The sequence below is a fragment of the Ursus americanus genome, chromosome 1, assembly GCF_024610735.1.
Source record: "Ursus americanus isolate L20-20 chromosome 1, mUrsAme1.1.p, whole genome shotgun sequence".
Classification (NCBI taxonomy): domain Eukaryota; kingdom Metazoa; phylum Chordata; class Mammalia; order Carnivora; family Ursidae; genus Ursus; species Ursus americanus.
In genome coordinates, this window is record NC_142127.1 from 82,686,599 (window position 1) to 82,711,444 (window position 24,846).

Below are 24,846 nucleotides of genomic sequence, written 5' to 3' on the forward strand. Positions count from 1 at the left end.
ATTGTGTATCAATTCTACTTCAATAAAAAAACTAAATAAATAGATAAATACCAGTTCCATCAGTAAAGAAAATAAAAAGGTTAGGTGTTAGGGGCTCATCTGGAACCTTAGAAGCAGGAAGGCATTTTCAGAAGCCTTGGGAAATGTTGCACTCGGGGAAAATGTTCATTCCTGTGCATATTTAAACTTTGCTTTAAATACAGTTAACAGTCATGCCAGCCTCCCTGTGAGAATAAACTTTTCATTTTCGGAGTGAGCCAATGAATACCAGGGACCACGACAGACAGGGTACAGGAATGAACAATAACACCGACTTCACTAGGCAAGCCTCTGAGTACTTCCAAGCTAGCAAGTCTACAGGACTTTTGACTGAATTGCATCCTGTAATTGTTGTACTTGTGAAAAAAAAATGAAACGATGTTTTCTTTTCCTTTCTAAAAGGGAGGCAGGTGCACAGAAGCCTAGAAGCTATAACTTATGTATATGTCAACTGAAGATTTATTTCTAGATAAAAAATAGCTGGTTTGGCAGCAAGAGTTTTAACTGTTGAATCTGTTATTGTTCTAGTTTTAATTAGTTGTTTATTGCTTATTTAAAACAGATTGATGATGTTGATTTGAAACACTTTGTGATCATAACCAAATTGCTTATATAGGATTTTTCTTGATATTTTTCTTAGAAATTGTTCTGCCTGTCAGAGCACTATGTGTTTGCCTAATTGAAATAAGCCCACCCCAATCGTATTGCACATGTAAGGTAATATTGTTCAATTAGTTTGCATAATTTTACAGCAGGAATTGGATTTATTTTCTGTATTAGCTTTCATAAACTGAATCGTAGCTCACAGTTTTATTTTTGAGTGTCTGAGATGTGTAGCACTCTGTTCCCATTAGTTAAGGAAGCTGTATGATAGGAAATTAATTTTAAGTATTGTTTGACCAGGGAGTTGATAGCCAGTGGCCAGAGGGCTGAAGCTGGGGCATATCCAGGTTCCCAGCACCTACCCATCTAGCCACCGCTCACAGCTTTGAATGTTAAAAAGTACATTATTGATACTTTAAAATAATATGAAATTTGGATTTCTGGCTTTTTTGGCAATTCAAGGTGTCTGGCAATGCTTGGCCTCAGTTCCTGAGCGGCATATTTCAACTGGAATGAGAGATTTTTTGTCCCACTTCACGTGGCCACGTTCTCCATATGAACAGTCTGTGCCTCCTGTATTTCCTTACACTTGCTCACTTTGCTGCCGAGTCATTGCAGGCATTTGAGCTTAAGTGAAAACATATTTAACCTCTTCTCAGATGCCCAAGTTGCCACACTTAAAGCTCTCTTAATTTTTATTGAATATATACAGTAATAGTGATAGCATAAAATATGTTCCAGACAGATCAGGTATAATTTTAAGAAATTTTTTGGATGTTTTAGCAAGACCCCAGGAGTCGCGGCCATGTGTGTTCATACCTAGAAAATACTAGAAAACAATGAAGAATGAAACCCCCCAAAGCATGCATCTAACTCTCTTTACTGCTCTGAAAATTACTCTTTACTGCATGACAAAGCTTATTCATTTTGTTACATAAATATTTAGTGGTATATAACTAGCAAATACTAGATAAATAATAAAATTTTAGAATGAGTAGAAAACAATCACATTAATTCCTTTTTGTTTCTCTTGGATTTAGTTATACATTGTCTACATATTCTGGTACACTGTGGTTTACCTCTGTATCTTATAAACTGGCAATTATATGTTTGCCAATATATAATTACTTCTGTAGTCAGGAGAATATCAATTACATATCTATTTGATCTTTGCTTGGTAGAGATAAAGATCTTGCCAGTAACTTAACATGGCCCAATTATTATTATTATTTTTTATTATTATTTTTTTAAAGATTTTATTTATTTATTTGACAGAGATAGAGACAGCCAGAGAGAGAGGGAACACAAACAGGGAGAGTAAGAGAGGAAGAAGCAGGCTCATAGCGGAGGAGCCTGATGTGGGGCTCGAGCCCAGAACGCCGGGATCACGCCCTGAGTCGAAGGCAGACGCTTAACGACTGAGCCACCCAGGCGCCCCTATTGTTGTTATAACAAACTTGAATGATGTCATCTTTCGGGAGAATACAGTACTGCTACATCTTAGTTTCACAGAGATGGAGAGAGAGTCAAGAGTCTATGATGGGTTTTTCCCAACGAATTTATAATCAGAGCAAGGAAAGATTTATGATCTTAAACTTTCAAGTGAGAACACTTTCTTTTCTATTCTTCAAAGCTTACTGTGTAGATCAAAGGTGAGAACAGTAGGTTGGGAGGAAAACTATATCACAAGAAGTTGATCTTTTCTAAAATTGTGCTTTTCTTTTTCTATTTTCCTTTATTATGTGTAGTAAGAGCAAAAGGTAAGGTAAACTGAGCCTCAATCTTCCACACTGCATCATAGAACGTTAACCTTAAAATCCTTTGTGGTTACCATATGACATCCCTCTCTTTCCTCCTGCCTCCAACTGTCTACCAAATTAGGTTTATTAGTAGCCTTCAAGGCTATGTTTTTATTAGCTTCTATTTGTTAGGATTAAGTCTTCAATGATAAACGTACTCTAACATTTAAATCTCCCTAAACCTTCAGATCCCTTCCTCTCTAGTATTCCATGGCCATTTTCACATGTCATTTTGCTTATTGTAGGCCACCTTTGGGTCCATGTTTCAGCCAACCAACCAACCAAACTGTTAGAATTACTTCTCATCCACCAAACTGCAATGTTAAATTCAAACCTCCAGTTAGTAGGTCCATATCAATAAATTTGGCCTGATACCACTCTATGTTGCACTACCATCTCACACCATTAATATCCATTCTCACACATATTCCCAGATTTCTGTTTTATCCATGTTGGAAGCATTACATAGTTCTTTTAGAGTGTAGCTCACCTCCTCATGGGTCATGATTTATATATAACCTAGTTGGGCCTGCTGGGACTTGAGTTTAGCTTAGATTGAGAAGCAAAGAGGAGTGGTGGGCATGGGTCCTGAGGTGAACTTGGAGTATCTTGCAAGACAGTTCCTTAGGGGAGGCCATTTCATTTTCCTCAGGCAAATCAGGGTTATTTGCCTCAAATGGAGGTTGAATGGCTGCTTCCACTGGCAGAGAAACCTCAATAGAATTTAGGGGTTCAATGTTTTCACCTTCATCAGGATCTTCCCATATGTCCCCATGCTAATTTTTAGGATCCCATTCCTTCCCAGTCCATGCCCTCATTTTAACAACGGATGTCCTCTGAGACCAGGAATTCAATTTGTGTTGCAATTCGGCCTTTCACAGAATGAGATTCTGGGTTTAGTTTGCAGCAACCTCAATCCTGCAGCTATAGGAGATAAGAGTTCCTTTCAGGGTAGACCTAGACATTTGCAGATCATTTATACAGTGCTCTAGCAGGGAATTTGAATCCCTGAGCTCATCCTTTTCTCTCTCCAATTCATCCAGCACAATTAGGAGCAATCAACCAATCTCATAATACTCATTAGTTTGGCAAAAATGTTCTAAGTTATCAAATACATGGTCACTTAGAAACTGTCTCTTCTAAGTATTTCATTAGGAATATCCATTGGTGATATTTTCTGTATCTCCGTTGCCACATCACACTATGAACTATCACTGCTATCTTTACTACTGGACATAGAGTCATTCGTCTCTTCAAATCTAATCAGAATAGCAATTCCAGAAACCCCAGAACCAATTTAGAAAACTCACCCTTAAGATTATGTTTCTCTAGAACCGCTTTCAGTAACAAAATCTATATTAGTCCGGGTTCTCTGGAGAAAAGACATAGTGGCCCATGTGGCCAGGATTATACCAGATAATGCTACCTCTTGGAGCAAGGACAGATTCAGAATCCAAGCTGAGAATATCAGATTCTCTTTTTCAAAGAACTGACACATTCTTAAAAGAAACAGAAGCTGAATCTGGTTTATTAAGCTTGGAGGCTTAGGAGCTGGAGAATCGAGAATTCAGCATCAATATCATGGTGATCCAAAGCCAACCATAACCCAATGTTTGGAGGAACAAAAATTATCAGCCTGTTAGAGATAGCTGGCAGACAAAAGAATATATCAGATATATTGCAGAGAGTAAAAGAGGAAGAGAACAAGAAAAGACCTCTCAAGTTCCTGTGCCAGCTGGGTGTACTTTTGGCCCCTGGGGCCTGTGCAATTCTCCTAATTCCTTGTATAGCGTTCCCTTTTACTTAGTATGATTGGGTTTCTGATCATTGCTCAGTTCACTTCCCTGCCTCTTCCCTGAATTGTTTTATGTAAGTTTTTTTTTATCTTCTAGAGAAGAACATAAGTTTTAGAAGAGTTAGGTCCTTTTTGTGAGAATTATAAGTACTCTGCACTTAGAAGACTCTAAAAAAGTCTCTCAGATTAAATACTAAAATATCTGCTTAAACTCTTATTTTTCTTGTTGCTACAATCTTTTCTTCCTACCGACTATACCATAAATTTGTTGGGTAAAAATCCTCCTTGAAACTCTGGTGAAATCTATGATCACTCCAGAAAAATCCATATTATACACATACACACACACACACACACACACACACACACATACACACACATATATAATTAAACACAGAATTTTGCATATGACTTCAGGGATTTTACAGACTTCAGGAAACTTAGTAATGAGCCCCAATAACCCAGGTTAGAAATCTCAATCTTTAAAGTATAATTACATTTCTATAAACACGTTGACATCAATATATTAATAATTCACTATGGGAGCTTTCTATTTAATGGAATCCTATGGTGATTTGTAGATTAAAGAAAACTTCCTGAAACACAGAGATGTTTAAAATTTTTTCTTCTCCAATTCTGAATTTTAAGGAATACAACATTTAATACCAATATTATAGAATTCTAAGCATGTGTCAGATTTAAATTGCTTCTATTTTTCTTGGTTATAAAACTACCTCACCATATGTCTAATTCAGAGAATGTAGCTACATCCATCTTTCATATGAGAAAAAATTCCACTTATAAGGGAGGGTTTTTAAATTTAATATTAAATAATTAAAATCCATCCTCACATAGACATCTCAAATTAAGATTGTTTACATGCTCTTTAATTAAACGCAATTAAGAAGCTCTCTCAAAGCATTTAGGCCCAGAGGGAGCCTCGGTTGCACTGATAGAATGACTCTTAACACACAGGAAGTTGCCGTGATATTTGTGGAGGAGTTTCCCTTTGGAAGACATGACAGGTACACTCGTTTTTGCCCCATGAGGAAACAGATGCTGAGAGTTCTCATTAGAGAAGGATGGATGAAATGTTCTGCCCACCAGTCCTGGACAGTAAGAAGGCTCCTCCCTTCTGCTCTTGTCCTTCCAAATCTTTTCTCATCCCAGCGGAAGCCATCATGACACCTAAGGCAGACCACGTTGTTCTTTGCTCAAAACCTCTCAACGGCACTGCAGCTCCCGGGGAGTGCCTACCGTAGCTGACCAGGCCCTGGGACTGTGCGAGCTCCTGCTGCTCCTCCCTACCTGCCCTCATCTTAGGTGCCTGGCCCTCATCTCCGTCTAATCTTGCTCTGGCTCCCTTGGCTCCAGACACACACTTGCCCTCTCTTCCCAGAATGCTCCCTGGAGGTTCGTGTGTCTTGTTCCTTCATCTCTGTTCAATATGTGCTCGCTGCCCCCTTTTCAGTGGGTCCTTCGCTCATTACCTTCCTCATCCCTTTTGCCCCTTTTCCTCCTTGACCCTGCATGCTGGACTCCACGTCTCTGCTTTATTTTTGCTACATCACTGAATACCAGCTGATATATTTCATGTTTTATTTAGTCAGTTTATTCTGGGTTTTTTTCCTGCTAAGATATAAATTCTTAATTGGCAAAGGTTGTGACTTTTTTTTTGCTTTGTCTTTAGAACCTATAAAATGATACAAAGTAGGTACTCAGGAAACATTTGTTGAATGAATGAATTTTTGAATGAATGCATAAATGAATGAAAAAAGGGTTTAATGTGATTTTTTAATTAAATTGATTATAATTATGGTTTTGTTGAATTTTTATTTTTTAAGTGATATTTTTTACTTTTGGGGGCCTTGGGCTTGTCTATGCCTGTTAACGGCAAGCCAAACCCACTTTTCGCATGCACACTGATCAATTTAACATTGCTTTGTTTAGTTGTGGTAGCAACTCCTTGGGCTGAAGCAGGAACTTCATGAAATTTGGTGACAGTAGCTGCTATAAACTGACGAATAAGATTGTTTGATATGGCCCTCTGTTCACAACAGTGAATAAACCTTGTGGAGAAGCCAATCTATTTGAATAAGTGATTAGGAATCTTAAGACCAAATGTAGAGTTTGAGAGTGACCTTGGAAAAGAAAATAGGTTTTGGGTCAGTCTTATCATTTTTTGGATCTGATCAGTAATCACTAAAAGCTCAAACTGAGGGGCACCTGGATAGCTCAGTCGGTTAAGCATCCAACTCTTGATATCTGCCCAGATCATGATCTCAGGGTCCTGAGATCAAGCCCCATGTCCGGCTCTGCACTGAGTGTGGAACCTGCTTGAGATTCTTTCTCTCTCTCCCTCTGCCCCTCCCCCCTTTAAACGCACACACTCTCTCTCTTAAAAAATTTTAAAAATTTTTTAGAAAGCTCCAACAGAAAGTGAATGAGCTAGAAAGTAAAAGTAACTAAAAATTTCGTGTTTAACAAAATTCTCAAGAGACTTAAATAAGGAAGAGCTGCAATATATTCTGATTTCTGGGTGATGGGTTCTTCAATAGAAGAGAGGCTCCAGCTTTGTTGTTAGGAATTGTTTTGTGTTGGAACAGTGTAAGGGGCAAAAGATGAGCAAGCTTTCAGAAACAGACCTTATGCTATAAAAATTACTCTTGGCTAATCCTTTTCCTTAAGTACAGCATGTAGTGAGTGATGGGAGAAACCCCAAAGGGATCAGAGCTCTAACTTTGAACCATAGCAGATGTATAGAAAACACATTCATCTTTTTTTTTTTAGGGTCCAAAATACCAGGCACCCAGAAATGGATTGTATTCATAGGGATTCTTTGGGTTATAATGATTCTGTTTTTATAACCAGAAACTTGGAACATGAGGTCTGGCAAGACTATTGGAAGTTACAGCTGTGTGTTGTTAAGAGCTATGAAACATAAACCACTCCTCCAGCAAGAGCTGTCAATAGGCTGTCTTTCCTCCCCTGGTGGGTTTGCCAGATTGGGTCATTTTGCAGTTTTGTTAAGGGACTGTGTTAAGTCAAAGTCAAATGGATGTCTCAAGAGTGGCCACTGCTGCAGCTAATTTTGCTAAAAGAAGGCAAGGAATTTAGTAGTTACTACTTGGGTAATTCGGGCAACCTCAGGGTGAGTCAAATGACCTTGTGTAATGTAATGTAAGGTGCAGTGAGAAGAGTGATTTGCTTAGTTTGAATTGAGCTACTGTGATGTATTTAATTTCTCTGTTCAGTTTTACAGCCCACGGATTCGTGAGGCTACATCACAGTTGTAATCTGCTGGTGATTATTCATACAGATGAGTTTACAGATCCAGCAAGGACAAGCTTCATATTTGTTTTCTATGAGCAAATATTATCAAAATTACTGGCCCATAAAAGAATCTGGATCCATGGTTAAACTGGTGAGATGTTAAATTCTCTTTCCGTTTTGTAAAATACAAATGACAGATTATTAGGTCACTTAAATAAAGTGAATGTACTGATTTGTCAACACATTTCACCAGTCAGAATACTTAACAATAATTACACGATGTTCCAAATTTTAAATGACTATGAAAGAGAAATAGTTCTTTTACTAATGAAAAGTGGTGGGTGGTTTTTTTTTTTTTTTTGAATATTCAGCTCATTTGAATCTATTTTCCCACGTAGTAGTACGTTTCATCTGAATATTTAGTTTGTGCGTTTATGTATTTCTCCAAATTTTTACCACACTAGCTGTCCTCTTGGCATTGCAGGTAAGCATTACCTGCCATTAAATAAATCAACTCTTGTTGGTATTCATTTCAGAATTTACTGTTGCCCATAGGAGAAGTAGCTTAGAGAGAAAGTAAGCACCTGCAATTGAAAACATCTGTCCTTGAAACTTTAGTTTTGAGGCTTATAGCTGGAGCCACTTCTTTCTTTTTCTCGCATTTCAATATATACGGTGTAGCTTTTCTGATTGTGTCCCGGTTTCACCTTTTCTGCACGGTGCTGACTTTCTCTTTTTAAGGCACTTCCTCCTGCATGTCTCAAAGAGAGAGTTTCGAGAATGCTTTGTAGCCTGTATTTTCCCCGTATACTCCAAACCTGTGCAAATATGTTTAGGCATTTTTTGCATAATATAATAATAGCCCAACAGAAATTTCACTTTTTTATAAAACTTAGTAAGTAAGAAGAAAACTGTAAGCCAAGAATTCTCAAAGGAAGTAGACAGGTTTTCTTATAGGAGATGCAGCATGACATAATGCACACAAGCTTGGATGTCATTTACTTGTCGTGAACTTGTGAGCAAATAATGAAGATTTCATATTTTTATCAAGTAGTATTACTTTACTTGGAATTTACTATATATTTGAACTGTATATTATTACACATGCACATTTGAAGCTCTGAAAATTACAGGTTAATAAAATTATTTATTCCCAAAAAACACCGTTTGAGAACTCTGGCAGTGAATCCATAAATTCTCAACATTTCTAGGTGGCCCAGGTAAAGTTTAGAGCACGAGGACAACCTGCATGCTGTTATACGGGGAATACTTTGAAAACAAAGGTTCATCATGCTAATTTTGCAGGGATGGAGGGTTAAGTTCCAGGCGTCAGAAATGAGTCTTTCCTAAAGGAATCATCAGGTTGTGTTTTTGTAAGATGGTTGGTGCTGTAACAGTTTATAAATTACCTCAAATTATTCCAACGTAAGACCTAAGAGTCAAACGACAGGAATCAAACACCATGTAACAAACCCAACTTATTTGGGAACTAACTTTGTGGCATTTTTTTCTAGCATCTCTCCTTTGTAAAATGAAGCACGGACTCAGAAGACAAGCTGTTAAAAAGACGTTTTCTCAAATACCGAGTACACACTTTGCCCGGGAGCCACAGTAGCTGCGGCCCCAGCTGACAGACACCAGTGGCCTATGCAACGGAACAAAGGCTGGAAATGTCGCTCATGGTAGGAATCTTCTGATCATCATTAGGAGTTTTTTGTTTGTTTGTTTGTTTATCAAACGCAGCGTGTACTAACACTGTGCAGTGATTCAACCCATTGTAGGATGATAAAAAGTCCCTCACACAATGATGCTAACAATAACTCCTCCAGATTCGCTGAAATGTATATTTTCTTCAACACTTTAAAACAACATTTATTACCATGTGTTGGGTTGTGATAGGAACTGAAGGACAGCAGAATATGACTACAGGAATTCAGGAGCTGCCATTCCCAAATATGCCACTTCGGCATACAGATGATTTTGAGCTGTAGGCACTTGAAACACAGCAAATGCAGGGAGAAGCTTTCTCCGAACTCCCCTTATCTGCCTAAAGACACATCCTCCAAAAAGAACTCAACTGTCTCCTCTCCAGGAGTTTCAGCAAATAGGGAAGATTGACTTTTGTCACAGGAAAGGAAAAGAGAAGTCGACAGCACATCCAGACACACTCTGTCACCAACGCTCTCACCTCCCATCTATTCTTCGAAAGGCCCGTTCAATTTTTCCTAAAACTCATGTACCCTGAAGAGACTTAACGTTTCCCTATTAAGGCCTCTTTCCCTTTTCCTTGTATGGCATGTAAACCTGAATTCTAAAATCACCTCATTAGGTCACTCATTTTCCTCGGGCATCTCCCATGTATACATGAGGTACACATGTTAATAAACTTCTGCTTTTCTTTTGTTAATATGGGTTTTATTTCAGGGGTCTTAGCCAAGAGCTGAGAAGGGTAGAGGGAAAATTATTTTTCCTTCTCTATGGAACAGAGATCAAAGACATGGGAAAACATGCAAATATTACACAATATGGTGTAGCCAGAGCTATAATAAAAGGGAACTTATGAAAGCCATCTGGTCCCCACAGCGTTTGCTGGGAAAGGATGGGAGTAGGGAAGTCTTCTTAAGAAAGGTGCTTCTGAGGGGCGCCTGGGTGCATCCAACTCTTGATTTCAGTTCAGGTCATGATCTCAGGATTGTGAGATCGAACCCTATGTTGGGCTCCGTGCTGGGTGTGGAGCCTACTTAAGATCCTCCCTCTTTCCGTCTCCTCCTGCCCCTCCCACCACTCTCTCCCTCTTAAAAAAAAAGGTGCTTCTGAAAGTATTTTGGGAGACTGGGACTCATTTGTCAGGTGATTCAAACAAGGGGAGATTAATGTCACGGGTGTATATTAGGGAAACTGAAAATCATTTTGATATAATTTATTGTGAATGGGGAAAATGTAATCAAAATTTAAAAGAAATAATCCCCAAAGAGGACAAATTTGATTATAAGAAACATGAATAGTTTGAAGACAAATGCAATGAAACTTTTTTGTTGCTATGTGATAGCGTAGGAAAATGAAACTCACTGGGATCTTTATATTATTAAAGTGGAAATTGAGATGAGTTATTACCAGAATAAGTGTGGTTCATCTTCTAAAGTAAGGAGCAGATGAAGTGGTGATTTGAAAGGAGCATCCACCCTGTAGTAAAAGGTGATAAAGCACGGGTGAAAGAGCGTCTGTCTCTAGTTGGGGAGTGGTTTGTCTTGTCTCAGTGTCTAAAATGGGAAGGAAAATGTACTCTTTTTTTTTTTAAAGATTTTATTTATTCATTTGACAGACAGACAGCCAGTGAGAGAGGGAACACAAGCAGAGGGAGTGGGGGAGGAAGAAGCAGGCTCATAGTGGAGGATCCTGATGTGGGGCTCAATCCCAGAACACCGGGATCACGCCCTGAGCCAAAGGCAGATGCTTAATGACTGCGCCACCCAGGCGCCCCAGGAAAATGTACTCTTAAGTGAAGTCAACCTAAGACATCCACAGAAATTAACCCTGCTTTTTTTTTTTTATGGATGAATGGTCTTTGTTTCTTACTAACCAGTTGGTATTAGTAACACCAGAGTTTATTAATACTTCTCAGTTTATTTTTTTAGAAATACTGAAATTTTTTTAAATTTGCATTTTAAGCGTATTTAAAAGGCATCACATCTGTAATTGTTTCTTGCTGCAATGAAAAGAGCTGGCAGCTGGCTCCTCTGAGCTGAGAGTCAGCTGTCTTTTCTTCTCAGTAAGTGTAGAACCAAAGATAGGGATTACTTTTATAAATATGTAATTATAAATTTTTTTCAGATTCTGATTAATAATTCATCTGCAATTCCTATAACATTAGGTTATGAATGTTAAACAACTGGATGAGTCAAAATTTGATATTTAAGGAGATTAAGGGGAATATTGTGCATGTATTTTAGTTTCCGTAGCTGCCTTGTAGAATATTAGTAGAGTATAATTTAAAATAAATTTGTTTCTCTTTCTGAAGCCACATATCTGTATGTTTTACTCAAGAAAGGTCATTATTATCAGTGGCTTTTAATACCCGTACGGACTCCCTTAGATGGCTCCTCTCCAAGACAGTGATGCTGTTTTCTACCAGAAAGCACAGTGAGGTCGAATGTATTCTTTCCTCTCCCCCCGACTTTTTTTTAACACAGAATTTGAAGTCTACTTAAAAAAAAAAAAGTCTAAAGTATAACATAGCAGTTAAAAGTTGGAATATTTTAATTCAAGTCCTACTCTGGTCTCTTAAAAGTTGGGCAAATTTGGGTAAAAAAATGATTTAATCTCTCCTTGTCTTACCTGTAAATAGGAATAATAAAAGTCTTCCCCTACAGGGTTGTTATAAAAATGAAACAAGACAAGGTCTACAAAGTGCCAAGTACAGTATCTAGTGCATAATAGGAATAAACCTGTGGAACCTTAGCTATTTTTCCTTTTATTGAGGTAGGGGTGCAATGGAGTAAAAGTGTGTATGTGAGTGTAACGTGCAAACATGCTCACAGTGACTAAGTAGGAGTGGGATTGGCTACATGATTTGTGGGGCCCAGGACAAAGAAAAATAGGGGTTTTCTCATTCAGGTGTTACTAAGAATTTGAAATTAGCGACAAAAGAGCCTTAAACTAAGCATGGGACCCTGCCCAGCCTGTGGCCTATGTGACCACCCAGGTGGCATGTCCATTAAGCTGGCCCAAAGAGGAACAATAGAAAGAATGAGGACCTATTTTTATTAAAGATTTTATTTATTTATTTGACAGAGAGAGAAAGAGAGGGAACACTAGCAGGGGGAGCTGCAGAGGGAGAGGGCGAAGCAGGCTCCCTGAGCAGGGAGCCCAATGCGGGGTGATCCCAGGACCCTGGGATCATGACCTGAGCTGAAGGCAGAAGACACTTAACCGACTGAGCCACCCAGGCACCCCATGAAGACCTATTTTGAATAAAAAGCCAGAACAATACAATTATTTGAGTGATGCTATAAAAATAAAGAATACTTGAAAGTTGCCTTTGTTGTGTTTCTGAATCAATTATTGCCTTAAGTGATTTTTAGGGAAAATGAAAACAAAGGTAGGGGCACCCATAGTACATAGAAATCATAAAGTAAACGTGATGATCATTTTATGAGAATACAGCCTTTTTAGAATTTATTTGTCTATATATTAGGGCCCCAATTTTTAGTCAGAACCTGTTTGTTTTTTGTTTTTAAACCTTCCTATAGCTTTCCCCCGTTGCATGAAGAATAGAATCGAGACTCCTTACCAGGGCTAACAAGAGTTACTAGTAAAGCTCGAGCCAGCTGCTATAATAAGACCGACCCTCGAGTAGTCAACACAGTGAGTTTTCAGGTGATCATGAGCTTTCATTTATTTATTTATTTGTTTGTTTGTTTTTTAAGAGAAAGAGAGATAGCAGGAGTGGGGTGGGAGGAGGGGTAGAGGGAGAAGGAGAGAGAGAGAGAGAGTGCCAAGCCTGACACTGGGCTCCATCTCACGACCCTGAGATCATTACCTGAGCTGAAATAAAAAGTCAGATGCTTGGGGCGCCTGGGTGGCACAGCGGTTAAGTGTCTGCCTTCGGCTCAGGGCGTGATCCCCGCGTTATGGGATCGAGCCCCACATTAGGCTCCTCCGCTATGAGCCTGCTTCTTCCTCTCCCACTCCCCCTGCTTGTGTTCCCTCTCTCGCTGGCTGTCTCTCTCTCTGTCAAATAAATAAATAAAATCTTTAAAAAAAAAAAAAAGTCAGATGCTTAACCAATTGAGCCACGCAGGTGCCCCAATCATAAGCTTTTTAAAAGGAGTACCACTACAAAAAAATTGTCATTTGTCTGTTTCTCACTAAATTTACCAATCCACAGTGTGAGAAACAAAGGGGCCTCTTCTGAAAATTACTGGTATATCTCAGCCAATCAAAGCTTCGGTCATTTATTTATTTTACTAATTCTGGCCTCTGCTTTGCTCAGACCATTTCTCAGCTTTGTGCATCGGTAGAGAATCAGATTTATTTGCTTAGCTAATTTCAAATATGATATGCTCTAGAAGTGTATGGCATCGCAGCAGAACTGGCCATCGCAGTTCCAGATGGTCAATCTTTATACCACATTGTCCAGAAAAAGAGTCAGAGCTTCTTCAGGATCAAGAAAGATGCTTTCTCCACAATGTCTCTGTAGATTTAGTGAGCCATATAGATCATGTTCCCATTTCTGAACCACTCACTGTGGTTGGGGATGTGCGGTTTGGCTCATTGAACCAGAACTTTCCAGGAAGCACCCCGTGAAACATGCGGGCTACTTGGAGGTGACGTAGATACTCGACAAGCTGACAAGACAGTGGGAGTAAAAAAGTCAACATACTTCTAGTATTTGCAGGAGCAAGTGGAAGATGTGGAACAGGTCAGTGGTGAGTAAATAGAGCAACAAGTCAAGGAATTAAAAGTAAGCACGTTGGAAGCTTTCTTATGTAACAAAGTGGAAACGGAAATACCAGTTATGACCCAAGTACATTTTCGAGAGTGTCAGTGAACCAGCATCTTAAGTTTCCCGAAATAAAAAGGAGTGATTCTCATCCCCGCACTTACCGGAGCCTGTGAATTACTGTAAGAAGGGGGTGGACGCGGGTGGCGTGTCAGATGGAACGGGTTTTTAAGGGGCTTGGAGGAACAAGAACACCTCCCCCACCTCAAAGACAGTCATGTGGAGAACGTGGAAGGGAAAACCACTTAGAGGCAGTGTCCTTAAGGCAGAGCCAGGATTCTGTTCAGCAAGTAAAGGGAGATCCAGAGAAACATCTGAATAGAGGCATTTGCATATGAAGAGGCAGAGTTTCAGGGGTCTGTGTGGATGCCTACCCTGTCTTTACTCAGGGTCTACTCTAGTCTATTAATTCTCTCACTACCTAGGAGCCCAATGCATGCTGGTCCCCCAAACACACACACACACACACACACACACACACACACACACACACGCATCCTTCGTGCTTCTGTGCATGTTCAGCCACCGCGCGCGTGGCTCAGGGACTGCCCTCCACACCTGCTCAGCCACGGCTACATTATGGACAGTGTCACACCATGTTGGATTCAGTCCTGCGCCAAAGCCAAGGCTTTCCTAAGGTGTGGTTTTCCCTGGTTGGTGTGCAGAGCGGTGGGGTCCCATCCCAGTCTCTGTATTTGGATTCTCCCAACCCCACGTGTGCTGTATCTACCCCTTAGCATTTCATCTGCTACCACCTCCGCTCTCTATACTCTGAACTGAAGAAAGTGAGAACAGTTCTCACCCCTTCACCTGGCCATTCTTTTCCTCCCTGGCTCTACCACCCTTTCCTCTAAAACATAGACAGCCGCTCTCCCCAAAGTAAGTCCCCCCCCCCCCCCGCCTAGTTTTTATCCTTTGAGGGGGATGACCATACTAGCGCTTTCTTCTTCCTCTTTCAGGCGCTAGTCTCCCGGCCTACCCCTAGTGATACAAAGCTAAGCAGAAGAGAAAATCTGTATTAAAAAGAGGTAAGATGGGGGCACCTGGGTGGCTCAGTTGTTAAGCGTCTGCCTTCGGCTCAGGGCGAGATCCCAGCGTTCTGGGATCGAGCCCCACATCAGGCTCCTCTGCTGGGAGCCTGCTTCTTCCTCTCCCACTCCCCCTGCTTGTCTCTCTCTCACTGGCTGTCTCTGTGTCAAATAAATAAATAAAATCTTAAAAAAAAAAAAAAAGAGGTAAGATGCACCTGGAAATTTTTCAAAATAGCATCCCCATCACAAAACTTTCTAGAAGGCACATCGACATGTAATGCTTGCTTTCATTAAAGTTGATCTGGAAGTAGCTGTATGAGACAATTTTATTAGCTGTATTTCTATACCTAAAGTATGTAAAAATAGTTTTCACCCAAATGGGTCAGTTCTTCTGGCCCATCTTCCCTGTATTTTGCATTAGTCAGATTTTCTAGCACCTATTTATTACTTCCCTTTCTCTCTTTAATTGTCTTTTTATGGTCTATGAATAAGGATTTTACAACTATAGTGGTTCTCTGACTTTTTGTCTGAATAAATAAGCCAAGTAACTTATATCTAAAAATAGGAGAAGAAAGCAAACAGACTTGGGAATCGAGTTACATTCTAATTCTTTGATACTAACTTTCTGGTTAATTTTGCACCAATCCCCTTATTGGTCAGCCAGAGAAATGGTTACTCTGTGTCTCCTGCCATGTGCCCACTCTCTGAGCCCCCTCCCTCCTGGAGCTCTTGTTTCCCTTACTGGTAAATGGAAAAGGTTAATCAAGATAATCTCTAGGGTCCATTTCAGCTCTTTAGCCTACAAGCTGGATAATGTTTACCTTACATTTTTTTTTTCTCTAAATGTTTATAAGCCGTGAGTTCATAAAATTAATTTATTGCTGATATAAAGGCCACAGACTTCTTTACATATAAATATGTGAACAAGCATGTTTTTGCTTTTATTTTTTCCCCCCTTTCCCTTCTTAATTCTGTGGGAAGAATTCCTTCATAGCTCCCCTTCTCCTTCTTCTACGGGAAACTTAGATGCATCGTCTTCAATGAATATTTGTTAATTACGGGCCATTGATCTGCTTCTCTGTGCTTCTCTGAGATGAGGGAAAAAGGTGAAACCTTTTTTTTCCTGTTGGTTTTTCCTGTTGGTTGCCTGTTGAAAGAGTATGCTGAGGGAAGCTAGAGGCAGCTGCCCTTCCTGAGCCAGGCTGGAAGCCTTCAAATGCTACTCTCTGAGCTGCACACTGGGGACTATCTCCACTTCTTACAAGATTCATTTACCTGCAAGACTGGAAAATGCCAATATTCTAAAGGTTAATAGGCTGACGTGGCTTATGAAAACTGTCCTTGCACCATACAAAGTCGGTGGTAAAGAAGGAACACTGAACAAAACGTACTGTACTGTGGGGGGGTCCCTAAACTGGGCTCTCAGACCAAGTGGTACCCAGAGAAAAGAAAAACTGACAAGACTGGGATTTGCCACAGGACATTCATGACTCATTCCTGGTGATTCGATAGCGTCTAGTGGTTTGCCGCAGGGTTTTCTTTAATGATATGTAAATGACGGTAACACTCGGATTCCCTCCAGGGTCCTGGGAGTCATCCACATTAAGGACTCCCATTCTGGTGGCGGGTAATATGGTCGAGAAATGACAAGGCAGGCGGCTTCCTTCCCCTAAGGGATGTCCCAGAAGACTTTCTTCCAGATCATTAGGGAAAACCCCAGAGTCAGGGTTCTCTGAGAGTGGGTAGGATTCCTGAGGGTGCTAGAGCAGCTTTCTGGGCTCCGGGCTGAATTCTGCTGGCTGCTCGACAGAAGCTGGGCCACCCTGATGGTGATTATCGGATGACAATTTCACAGGCTGTCAGTGTCCGTTGTGCCTGAGTGGCCCTGCTGAAGGGTAATGGGGTTTAATTGCTCTTTAGGGGGAGGATGTGGGGATGCTTGGGGGTGGAGCGCGGGAGGGTATTCTATGAAGAGGTGTTAGATAGACATGGAGGAATCAAAATCTATATTCATCTGAGCAGTGGGATGGTACTGCTTAAAATAACAGCCTGAAATTCCCAAAAGCATTTTGAAGCTAAATTTGAAAGAACTTTAATAGGTTTCTTCCTTCTTTCCTTCCTTCCTCCTTCCTTCCTTCCCTCCTTCCTTCCTTCCTTCCTTCCATTTCTCCCTCCCCTTCACTCGCTTCTTCTTCTCTTCTCTTCTCTTCTCTTCTCTTCTCTCCTCTCCTCTCCTCTCCTCTCCTCTCCTCTCCTCTCCTCTCCTCTCCTCTTCTTCTCCTCTCCTCTCCTCTTCTTCTCCTCTTCTCTTCTTTTCACGTTTGGTGGTGTTTGTTGAGGACTTCTCTGTAGTAAGAGCTGGGAAGGATACCTGCCTTGGCCATGCCCCATGATTCAGCCGAGAAAGGAGGCTGAGTGATTCTACAACTACTTCTTTGTGCCACCCCCATCTCACAACCTCTGGCATTCCGAGCTGTTTTAACACACAAATGGAATGAGTGTGCCAGTCTCGCGTGTGTCTCTAGTGAATTCCTAGCTCTATCAGGAGAACAAATCATGCCTACCAAAGCACAAAATGAGTTTAGCATGTGACGTTGTCAACAGTCACTATGCAGTCTTGGCTTAGAGAAGGACGGAGTGAGCTGAGGGATGCTTTGTGGCAGTCCTTTACTGTCAGGTTGCTCACACTTACGAATGTCTCCTCTCACTACCCGAACTGCAACATGAGTCTTCATGGTGGGTAAACGGAGGCAAAGGGATTTTTCCTAAACCATGTGCATTGCCCTGAAATGGGACAAGGCCACATTCGTTTTTTCTCTTTGTTCTCCCTCTCTGCTTCTCTGACTGGTGATGCAGGCCCTGGCAAGTCCAATTTGTTTATTCATTTTTCATTCTTAACTGCGTGTTTGAAACCTTAACTAGTGTTATGGGAAATGAGCCATACTTTCTGAGCACCAGTCCCTTTAGGACAAAAGTCCAGTCTGAGCTACTGAGGGGTGTGACATCTAGATGGAAACCTGGCTGCTCTTTTCCAAAGTCTAAGACGGTTCCCATGCACGTAACATTGGAAATTGCCTAAATGGCAACAAAAATCACTACTTGGTTAAAAAATTTAGAAGGGGGAATGAAGCATGAGAGACTATGGACTCTGAGAAACAAACTGAGGGCTTCAGAGGGGAGGGGGATGGGGGAATGGAATAGGCCGGTGATGGGTAGTAAGGAGGGCATGTATTGCATGGTGCACTGGGTGTTATACACAACTAATGAATCATCGAGCCTTACATCAAAAACCAGGGATGTCCTGTATGGTGACTAACATAAAATAATAAAAAAACATTAAAAAAATTTAGAAGTAGCAATTCAACAAATATTTAAAAATGCAGCTACTGCTTGTCTCATGTCTGTGAACAATTGTACATGTGCCTTTCTAAGGAAAGCCAAACTCACAAAATACATATCGACTTAAAAATGAAGTTTGAAAAAAAATTGAGGTTTGATGTTTATCTCGTTGACTATTTTACATACATTCTCTGAATCTCCATTTAAACTTCGACAAATGTCATTCAGGCTTTTTGCACTAGTGTTAATATAATAATTTTGTCATTTGTCAGAAGCCTTCATAATTTAAACTTAAAAAAAAAAGTCTTGCAGGGAAGCAATGATAATGATATGAATAATTAAGCTGCTGCTTTAAGACATCAAATGCTACCCGCAGCAACTGTGAGGCATCCCCTCGTGACTTCCCGGCTGTACACCTGCTAGGTGATGTGGAGACGAAGGTAGGATGTGCTGTTCCGGGACACACTAAGCATGTTGTCTAGAGGTTGCATTCAGAACACTATAAACATTTCTTTAGAGTTCAGCTTTATGAGTAAAGAGAAATCAGACCTGAGGTAGAATTTTAGGCTTATTTGAGTACAGTGCTCATGCTCTGCCTCGTGAGATTGCAGTTGTCCTTGTCATCTTCCTAATTTTCACTTCGAGGGGAATAGAATTGGGAATCAATGCATTTGGAGTCAATTTCTTACTAGAAATCCATTTTCAAAGGAGTTGCTATAAGGTGATCAAAGCCGTGTCTGTTACACCTCTTGTTGCAAGTCCATTTTAAAACTTCTCTGTTGGCAAAGATTCAGATTTTTTAAAGCTGGATACCAAGAGCCTTTGACTGATCTGGTTCTAACCGCTCGTTAAGCTCATGGGATTCCTGTAAGAAACACGTATGTGTGTGTGTGTATCTATGTGTACATATATATGCAACCTTACACTTTTAATGAATACCATCTATCCTATAATTCTGTAAAAAGCTTGTATATAAGGCTTCTTTGTATTTTGTAACTTCGCTAACTTGAAATTGAATACATGCTACGTGTATATCACTTATGAAGCAAAATAAAACAAATGTCTATGGTCTCATTCTAAGAACTGTAATTTCTTCTTATCATATCTAATCCAACCCATTCTTCAGTTTTCATATCAAACGTCCCTCCCCCAGCAAGCCATTTCCTTACCTACCGATGTGAACTAGTTCTTTTGCTGCTTTTTATAGTAGCACCTCCCCCTCCCCAACCACTTGCCACATTTGGTAATTATGGATGTTTAGTATTTGTCTTCTCTTCTAAAATATAAGCTCCCTGATAATAGAATCCATGTCTGTTTCATACATCACTCTTTTGTTCATCTATTGTGGCTGGCACATAGATTTTCCATAAACACTTGGAAATTTCTTGATAATGATTTAATTGAGAATACATAAACAAAGCTCTGAAAGTGAATAATTGTACAAAGTCAGTTATTAGCAAATGCTTGGATACAGTGAATTAAATTATGGATGCCTAGGACCACTCCACTTTTTGATGTGGAATGCCTGGCTTAATGATAATTTTTAATCACGAAACATGAGTGTTAGTGAAGAGCAGTCTGAAGATTTATTCAATGCAAGAAAAACATACTGAGCTTCCTCTATGTGTGCAGTGAGAATATATATGTGTGTGTTTATGTGTGTGTATGAGCATAGATGTATGTATGTACTATGTATGCATGTGTGTATATATGTGTGAGATGTGTGCCAAGGGAGAGAGAAAAGATGAAGAGAGAAACAGTACGTTCAAAGTGAAATTTTTGGAAAAGAAAAAAAGGAATTATTAAAACCTAATAAAAGAACAACAAAGAAGAAACCAGAGAGGTGGGAGGAAAAAACAGAAGTATGTACCAGAAGCCATGGAGGAGAGAGTTTCATAGGTGAACTATGATTGGGGTTTTCTTCTAAATCTAGGTATTGAAATAAGTAATGAATAAAACAAAGAACAAAGAAAGAAAAATAACAGCATTACTACTGCAGAGCCAAATGGGGTCCAAATGGACATCCTAACAAGATCCTAAAAGTAAGCCAATTTACTGATCTGATCACAGTCAATTCTATACGTGGATCAGCTGATGTGGGTACCTGAATGTATAAGACTGAATGGATAAGAATGAATACAAGCTCTGCAGGCAGATTCAGCACCTGGAAGAAGCAGCTGGAGATGAGCTCAAGAGGCCTAGTTTTCCCTCCCAAATTTATGAGTCAGATAAGTCACTTCACCTCCGCAGTTTCAAATCAAAGCCCAGAGTCATGTTAACTGAACCCTCTTCATAGGAAGGAGATGTCAGGAGTTGAAAAGACTTGAGATCACCTTTCTAAGGACAAAGACCGGGTTATCAGATTTGGAGGGTATAATCGGTAAATACTGAGAATGTTCTAGCATAACGGCAATGACTGGGACAAAGGTCAGATTAAACACATTAAGAAGCAAGCATTGGTGAAAAAGCAAAGAGATGTATTATAAACCACTGGTTCTAATCAAAGAAAAGGACAAAATATTTGTCTTTTATAATAGAAGAATATATTGGTAGCAATGGATTTTTTTCCCAGAGACAAAGAGAAGCTTTTCGTCTCTGAAGCTAGAGGGGAACTTGATATTGGAGAATGAAAGATGGAGAATGTTGGAGATGTGGAATAGCTGAAAAAGAAAGGGCTCAAAGAAACAGGGAGGTAATAAGGTCATGGGCACTTCCTCATCAGTTTTTTGTTCTGTCTAAAGTGAATTCAAGATTTTGCAAAAGCAGAACTTTTCATTGGCCCGTGGGCTTTTGGCAAATCCTACCTGTTCTCTCCTATAGGATCTGAATATCCTGCCAGGGAGACAGCTTTTAAAAATAACAACATGTTGACCTTTTATTAGTTCACATTTTTTCCCCATGGATATATCATCCTTAGGAAAACTGCTAATTTTTACAAAGGAACTTAAGTAAAATAAGCCAGATGTGTATTTTTACATTAAGTTAGAATTTCTTTATTCTAAAATACTGTTAGTATGAATTATCTAAATTTTCCTTGGTCGATACAGCATACTATCAATCTGCAAACAACAGGGCAAATTTTACACATTGATCCTTTAATGATGGAATTGTATGAATTGTCTGTGCTTTCACTTTTAATTCTAGTCTAATGACTTTCATCTGATACAGTGTTGCCAGCACCTAATAAATCTACTTGGCACCTTGAGGAAGTCATTTAGCATTGTTGGCCTCAGTCACAGCCATTTAAGTCCTTTGAATCAAAGTTTCAACTAGATAAGTTGCTGTAGTTGCTTCTTACTAAAAAAGAAAAAATTTGTTTCCTTCATCCTTCATTGGTTAGGCCTGAGCTGTATCCTCCGAAGTCTACATTTCCTACGTCAAGATTGACTGTTCAGAGTCTCACTTTAAGCACACAAGTGAACTGAAAAGAAATGCTGTGAATGGACATGGATTTGTAGGCAGAACCACGTACAGTCTCTTCCAAACAGACTAAAAGCCCTTTAAATAAATAGGCCCCTGGGTTTCCTCTGATTGCTATGGGAAACACATATAGGTAGGGCTGTCTCTATTGTTGTTAAATTCTATTCTTGCTAACAAAAGCCTTGTCTATTAGTTTCTTGAATAAGCTCTGGTATTTCACAAAGAAATGCATCCTTTGGCTTGGGTCATAAAAGACTTTCTTGGTGTATAGTGAAAGATACATTTACCAAGGTGTTTTATTAGTCCATGGTTGGAATTAATCTCTCCCTGTTTTATGCTTCCTTGGCACGTTGTAAGTGCTTCTATTATAGCAGTTATCACCATCTGCCTCCATTCAGAGTTGTTAATGTATATTTTTAGATTATGAGCTCCTGAAGGGCAAGGACCATGCCTTTCTCATTTTATATCTCCATTAAGGCTATATGCAGTGACTTGCATTTAGTTGGTGCTAAATAAATGTTTATTAAATTGACTGAGTAGGTGCCATATAACCTAGAAATAGACTGCTGTTCTTTGAAAAAAATGTTTTATTTTAAAATCTTGGTTGCCAGGAAAATTTGGAAAAACAAAGAGCAAAGAGGCTTAAATATTATGGGGGACTTCGGTAGAGCAGACACGCTCTCTTGGTAGTTTTCTTTGATGTCACATTTTAATATGCATTAACATATGTTATTTGGGTGTTTTATTAATCAGGGTTCTCCAGAGAAACTGAACCAATAGGACATAAATGTAGATGGATAGGTAGAAATTTGTCGTGAGAGATGTGCTCGTGTGATCTGGAGGCTGAGAAGTCCCACGGTCTGCCATTGGTAAGCTGAAGGCTCAGAAAAACGGGTGGGTGGTGTAGTTCTAGTCCAAATCTGAAGGCCTGAGAGCCAGGAGAATTGATGGTAGAAGTCCCAGTCTAAGTCCAAAGGCCGGAGGACCGAGAGTGTTAATGTCCAAAGGCAGGAGAAAATTAAAATCCAGCTCAAGTAAGACAGCAAATCTCTTCTTCCTCCACATTTTTGTTCTATTGAGGCTCTCAAGGGATGGGATGATACCCACTCACAGGTCAATCTTTTTCACTCAATCTATTGCTTCAAATCTTAATCTTTTCTGGAGACACCCTTACAGATACACAGAGAAATGTTTTACCAGCTATTAGGACGTCCTTGGCCAGTCAGGTTGACACATAGAGTTAACCATCACACATGTAGTGTGGCATAAAGACTTCGGCTTTAGAGTCAGGCAACCCTGAAATCAAATCCTTTTCACTCTCTTCCTAGATAGTCAATCCCATATGATTTGCCTAACTTCTGTGAGCCATGATTTCCTGATTGTAAAATGGAAATAATAATAGCACTGTCATAGAGTTCTTGTAAGGTTCACATAGGCTATGTATGGAAATCAGGAAGCACATTGTAAATAAACAGAATTGCCTTCCATTTCCTTTGCTCCTTCTCTTCTTTAATCTAAAATATTTTGATGAATTACGATCTCTATATGTGGGAGGGTTTTACTAAACAGTGATTTATTGAACACTATGTCAGCGGCTGGACTGAGCACTGTAAGCACATCTCACAACACTCCCAGTCCTATGTGGAAGAGTCAGTTAGGAAGAGAATGTCAGTGCAATGCTATCTTATAATACAGTTGTATTTTAGGTACCACAAGAGTGGAGAGGATGAAATCCCACCCTATTCTGTGGTCTCAGAAAAGGTGTCCTGGAGATGATAATTTCTGAACCCATTTTAGACACAAGAATGAAGTGAGTTAGGTGAGGAGAAGTGGGAGGAACAGTCCAAGCAAAGGCAGCAGCGTGAACCAAAGCAGAATCAGCATAAACCACGCTCTATGCTGTAAAGGTATGGAGGAGGTGGCAGGAGAAGAATCTACAGAGTTAGGTAGAGATAGTTCATGAAGATCTTGACTAGATTTGCTAAGGAGCTTTGACATTATTCCGTAGGCCAGTGGTTTTTAACTTATTCTAAACAAAGAACATCTTTCTGTTTGTTTTTTGTTTTTTCAACAGAGGCCTACAGGGGAATCTCATGTAGTAAGAGTAGAGAGTAAGATAACTCACATTCTCCTATGCAGGGTTTACTAATTCCTCCTCCCCCACAGGGACCACTGAAGCAATTCCAAGGAAACCTCAGAATTTCCGGAATCTCATTTGAAAACCATTATTGCAGAGGACAAAGTGTGACTGGAGAGTTTAAAGCAGGTTGTAAAATGAAATGGAAGTAGGAATACCAGTCTTTTGGGCACTGAACTTGAATGTTGAACTCTGCAAAATATCTCTACGTGAAAGCAAAGGTCTCATCTCAGTTGTTAATTGGTTCTTTTGAGGCTGGACATTTTGAGGTCTTTGTAAATGAAGAGTTTCATTCCATATGTCAGATGATTTGGTTGGCTGGGGTGGTTTCCTATCTGGCTACTATTTTAGATCTCATTGATAAGTTTATTCTGTGTGTATGGTCTGCGTTATCTGAACCAGGCTGCAAGAAATAGGGGAATGATGCTAATTGATTGACTGGATTGAAATTTGTTACTGATGACAATTTTTTTCTATACGTAGGTCAAGTGAAAAAGCTACTTTCAGAAAGTAAAATGTGATACCTGCAAACACTCTACAGGAGGGCAGAGTGCCAAAGTGCTCTAAAAACATTTATTTGGTAGAGAGCTTGAGGCTACATTATCATCAAGTTTTCAACCTCCTATGGTTGGACATGCTTTTTGATTTGATTCTTTATTATGGATGATGATTAAGGGTAATTTTATCTGAGTATTACAAACATGGCAATGAGCAAGAAACCAAGGGTTTTCTCACTTAGGTCTTCCAGGACATGAGTCATTTACCATTTTATAGCTACAGATTGAAGTCTTCTGTCTATGTTGACAATGTTCAAGCCATTGGCAAGTCTACATTTTCTAAAGTCTCAAATTTGAATAGAAGTGTGTAGTGCTTATGTCCCCATAAGCACATGTGCAGAAAAATTTCTC

At 39.7% G+C, this 24,846-nt stretch overlaps 1 long non-coding RNA gene across 1 annotated transcript in view; it reads left to right on the top strand.

The window, feature by feature from the left end:
- Window positions 1-24,846, top strand: part of LOC123798053 (uncharacterized) — a 70,174-nt gene that overhangs the window by 23,031 nt on the left and 22,297 nt on the right. The window contains exons 2-3 of the long non-coding RNA XR_006781164.2: window positions 9,024-9,191; window positions 14,971-15,039. This is a non-coding gene — a long non-coding RNA (uncharacterized LOC123798053). The remainder of the gene's footprint in view (window positions 1-9,023; window positions 9,192-14,970; window positions 15,040-24,846) is intronic.